Genomic DNA, 5,213 nt, shown 5'->3' on the forward strand with positions numbered 1-5,213 from the left:
GAGCACGCCTGCGCACTGCGCCTCTGAAGCCGCAGCGGTGCCCTCACTTCAAAGGCTGCCCGCTCTTCCCTGCTTTCCGTTGCGACCCGTCCGGACCTAGGTTGGCAAGGCTGGCGGCGCGTGAGTCTGCAAGATGCTCGCTTGGTTTCTGTGCTGACCTCGGGCAAGAGTGAAACCTGATCCACGCCTTCCTTGTTGTTCCAGGTTGTTGGAATTAGGGATCCTGGGGATGTGTGGTGGACTGCGGACCTGAGACTGATTGACAGTAGGACTCCCAAGCGATCAATGCAAAGGCCTTAGGGGATGCCCTGCTAGGCTTGTCCCAGGTGATCTTCCCAGACTGCCCTGATGCTACCTGACTCCTGGCTGCCTCTTGCGGGACCCATCTTCACCTACCACCCGGTTTCTGGTGTTTCCACCAGCCTGCTTCTGTCCCTGGGGATCTGGGGTTCAGAGATTGTCCAGGAGAGGAGTGACAAGCGAATTCTAATGCCACACTATTGTTTAATGCTCCTGACTTGGAACAAGAAAGGCTGCTGATACTTGTGTTCTTGCTTAGAACCCAACTTGTTTAGGTGTCACATAAATGCGGAGGAAAAGACACACAGTCACACACCAAAAAATGGCTGCACAGTGAATCTATGAAATTGCTACATAGCACTTGGTTGATATTTAATACCAAAAGTCTCCATACCCTGTAAAAAGGACAGTCATTTAAGTTCTTGACTGTATAAAATAAATATGGAAATCATAATCATTCATGACTATGTATACATCTTCCTGATTAATGTATTATTTCTATTTACAATCATAATTATGTCTTGAACATATTCCCCTGCGAATCCCCTGTTTAGCAGCAATGCCTTTCATGGGATTACAAAGCAAAACAGTGACAGGCAGGGGGAGCATTTAATCCCAGCACTTTGAAGGCAAAAAAGGTAGGCAGATCGCTGTGAGTTCGAGGCCAGACTGATCTACATAGAGAGTTCCAGAATAGTCAAGGCTACACAGACAAACCCAGTCTCGAAACAACTACTACAAAAACAAAGATACCAAAATTGCTGAACCCCGAGATGTGTTATTCAATGGTAGAACTTATGATTATATGTCTGGCCCTGGTTCAATTATTAGTACTTAATAGTAGGAGTAGTAATAGCATTTTTTTCATAGATATGACTTCAAATGCCAGGGTCACTCTAAAACGTTACTATGATTCATTTTAGGATCATAATAATGTTTTTCAAGAATGTTTAAGCTTTGGGGATCGATCATTAGATTTGCTTTTTTTTTAACCTCATAAGATATCAAAACCCATGAGAACACTGATAACCCTGCTGCTACAGCTACTATTAGTGAAACTTAGCCAAGAGTTTGTTAATAAAACTTTTTGAGAACAGCAAGAGTAAGCAAGGTACAGTTATCTCCCTCAAGTTATTTAGTCACTTTTAGGAGGTGAAGTAAACAAGATTAGAATTATAGTGGGGGAGACAGGAACTGTAGCCAGGGTGTGGCTTTTTTTTCATGGAAAAATCATAACAACAACAACAACAACAACAACAAAGCTTGCCCTAGCTGCCCAAAGTAATGAATGTCATAGAGCCGTGCTTGCGATGCATGAGAGGCAATAAGCTGCCAGTGCATAGGGCTCTCCCTCCTCCCTGCCGCAGTCACCCTTGTTTTATTACTCCTAAGCGATCCCCCCCACTGACCCAATTGTAACAGTTGGGAAAATGCCAAGCACTTAGCAGCAACCATATGGAAGACCCTGCAAAAGTGCACAGCGGGAGTTAAAGACAGGGCTTGCTCATTACAATAAAGATAAAATAGAAATATGTACAACCGAAGCTCAGCACTCTAACAGCTTGCTGCTCCCATAGTTTGAAACCGTCTGATATCCACTTGATACGTCTCAGTCTGGCTGGCATCCATTCTATTTAGTTGATGGCCAAACTCAAACTCAACCCAGACATAGTGTGCATATGACTCATTATATAAAGAGTAAGGTCTAGTTAAACACAGCTGAGGGTTAGGGCACTAACAAGCTTTAAGCTGAAACGAGATCTTCTTTATTTTACCTCACCATGGTCGTATACAATCTGTTAAATCAACAAGACAAATAGTTAAACATAGTGTGTAGCAGAATTTAATACTGTTCTTTAAGTCTCTTTAAGAAACAGTAACAGTATCCTATTATGTTTTCCTTATGGCCCAACATTGTTCCTTCAAGTTGCTCAGACAGTGAAAACTATACAGTTTATACCTTGTTATGTGTTGGGGATATCCCAGGAAGAAGAACAGATATGTGGCCTGTGCCCTTTACCTTCTTTCCTTGCTAGTTCTTTATCTTCTCACTGCCTTGGGAAGGAGGTCAGCTTCTGACTCAGCATAGAGGTCATAAAACCACACCTATTGTAAAGTGGAATGACTCTATGTACTACACTGAGTTCCTTGCCACTGCTGAGTTCAAGAAATAGATCGTTGTACACTGGTTTCCTTTAATAAATAAATTCCTCATCAGAATATGAACTAAAGTGCCTTTAGAATGTGGAGTAGTAAAACTTAGCTTAGATAAATATATCTTCTTTCATAGACTACAGATAATACCACACTGTGTTTGCTTTACTTTGAATACAGTGAGGCCAATAAGACACAGCTGTCCTCCAATTTGAATGATTTGGTTTGGGCAGTCTTCATTGTTGTTGTGTTTGCTTCATTTTCCTTTGTTCATTCTGAGACAGGATTTTATGTGGCACAGGCTGGCCTTGAAATGGCTAGGTAGTCTCCCAACGTCTGATCGCATGCTTCATTGTTTGAGTGGTTGGATTTTGGACATAGAGGCATTTTATGTGGTATGGAGATCTTTCCCAGGACTTCATTCATACCATGAAACCACTCTACCAAGGGAGCTAGCTCCAGCCTTCTGTTCTGCTTCCTAACCACCTCTCTCATTTGCTTTCTTCCAGCCTTACTGCCTCTGCCAGTTTCAGAATAGTAGATTTCAATGTGATTTCAATGTGAATCAGATCATGTTATTCTGTTTTTTTTCAAAGGAGGAGGAGGTGAAGGAGATGGAGGAGATGGTGGTTGTCATGGTGGTGGTAGTGGCAGTGGTGGAGGAGGAGGAGGAAAATGAGGAGAAGGATGCATGCAATGATTAATTTTGACTGTATACTAGAGCTAAAATTGCTTAGACTAAAATCTCTGTGTAGGGTTATGTAAATTACTTTAGGCTTCCAAGACAGCTGTGAAAGATAATCTAGGCTAGATTAGGTGCTTGGCATTCTTGTTGAGATTATACAGATGAAGTTAATAGAGATAGGAAAACTAACCTTATTTGTGGGTGGACCATTCCAAGGGTTGGGGTCCTGGAGCTGATGAAAACGAAAGAGAAGCTGAATACAACATTCTTTACCCTCTCTTGCCTCACTGCAAATGCAATGTGACCAGCAGCCTCCCTTTCCTTCCGCAGTGCTTTCCCAAACACCATAGGATTCTCCTAGCAATGAAGCATGGGATCAGACGTTGGAGACTACCTAGCCAGTTCAAGGCCAGCCTGTGCCACATAAGATGCTGGGTCAGAATGAACAAAGGAAAATGAAGCAAGCACAAGAACAATGAAGGCTGCCCAAACCAAATCCTACCTTTCTTAAGTTGCTTTGGTTGGGTGTTTTGTTGTTAACAGCAATGTTGAAAGTAGGAAAACCCAGAAAACTGGTACCAAGTGAGGGGTTGCAATAAACCTTATCACAAATCTTATACATCCTTGTAACCAGTTGGAGAGAAGAATGTGGAAGAATTGGAAGAATGGCTAGAAAAGCTCTTGAATACCATAAATAGAGCTTAATGAGCCATTCTTATGGGATCGGGAGCACAAAATTGCTGAGAGAAATATAGACAGTGGAGCCCTAGCTCTTTAGGTTTCAGAGCAGAACAAAGAATGTCAAAATCTGCCTGGGTCATTCATGTGATTTTTTTTTTTCTGACAATCGATATTCTGCATGTCCTGGGAACTTGAGTAAGGTTGAATTTAAAGATAATTGTAGAGGAATTTGTTTGGTGGAGGAAACTTCAAACCAGGAGAGCATGCGGGCTGTGGTGCACAACTGCGTAGTGCACTTGGTCAGGTCTATGATGAAAAAGGCCCAATTATTACACAGAAAGCGTTTTAAAAGTGAAGTCTGACATAGAAACCAGAATAAGCAAATTTAAAGGTAGGGCTAACCTCAGAATCATACTTCTTTCTCTGCCTCTTCATTATTTCCTACTGACATAGGCTTGCACAACCTGCCTGCCAGGAACGATGTGCCCTCTGATGTAATTGTAGCATCACTGGTAATGGGAGTACCAACAGCCATCAGGTTGGATTTGGAGCCCATTACACATGAGCCCTTTCAGGTCTTATGCTATGGGCATGGTATAAAGTCTGTGACCAAAGCCGTAGATCCCAGAGGGGAAGTTACTTCTGTTGGTTTCTAAATTAATGAACTGCCAAATATTTACATCTCAATATTCACATTTATATCTGTGGGTTGGTGCTGCTGTCAGTGTTGATTAGAGAAAGTTCTTTATTTTGCACTGACTGCAGAGATTCGGAGCTGTTCAAAGTTCTGAGAATAAGGGAGTCCTGAATGCTAAGCCAGGAACAGCACATCTGTATCACTCCCACAAGGCTTATGAACATTGTAAAAGAGGAAGCAGAAATAACATAAGATCTGGAGAAATGGGTGGACTTGTCATAGTTTATCTTGGTGATTAATTTGATTGAATTTGGGATGAACTAAGACATATGCATCTAGGTGCTTATGGGTAGCAGTCTCCTTTGGCAGCCAGGTTTTTAAAAAAAAATGTTCAAAGGAGTAACAAGCTTTTATTTGCCTGACTGCCTTTGCTACCTGCTAGAACTCGCATCTATACTGCTGTAGATATTACTTTACAATCATTTATTGACATCAGAATCCAGATTTTCTGGCATTCGAATGTGGACTTCAGCCCCTCAGCCCTAAATCTTCAAGGACTTCAATGCCAATTTGGAATTCATAAGGTATCCACCCTCTCACATGGAATAGCTACCAGGTTCCCAGTATTTCCAGCTGAAGACTGCCAATGTTGGATCATTCTCTAACATGTAATATATGCTCATGTAGAAAGTCTCACTTGTGATATATACTAATTCTATTGTTTCTGTTCCTCTAGAAAACTGTGACTAACAAAAA

The 5,213-nt window shown here is 41.8% G+C and overlaps 1 long non-coding RNA gene across 1 annotated transcript; it reads left to right on the forward strand.

Annotated features, from left to right (window-relative positions):
• Window positions 1–45: 45 nt before the first annotated feature.
• Window positions 46–757, forward strand: Gm36457 (predicted gene, 36457). The gene is made up of 2 exons (NR_166048.1): window positions 46–100; window positions 205–757. It is a non-coding gene; the product is annotated as a predicted gene, 36457 (long non-coding RNA).
• Window positions 758–5,213: the final 4,456 nt, after the last annotated feature.

Source organism: Mus musculus, chromosome 16 (genome assembly GCF_000001635.26).
Source record: "Mus musculus strain C57BL/6J chromosome 16, GRCm38.p6 C57BL/6J".
NCBI classification, from domain to species: Eukaryota; Metazoa; Chordata; class Mammalia; order Rodentia; family Muridae; genus Mus; species Mus musculus.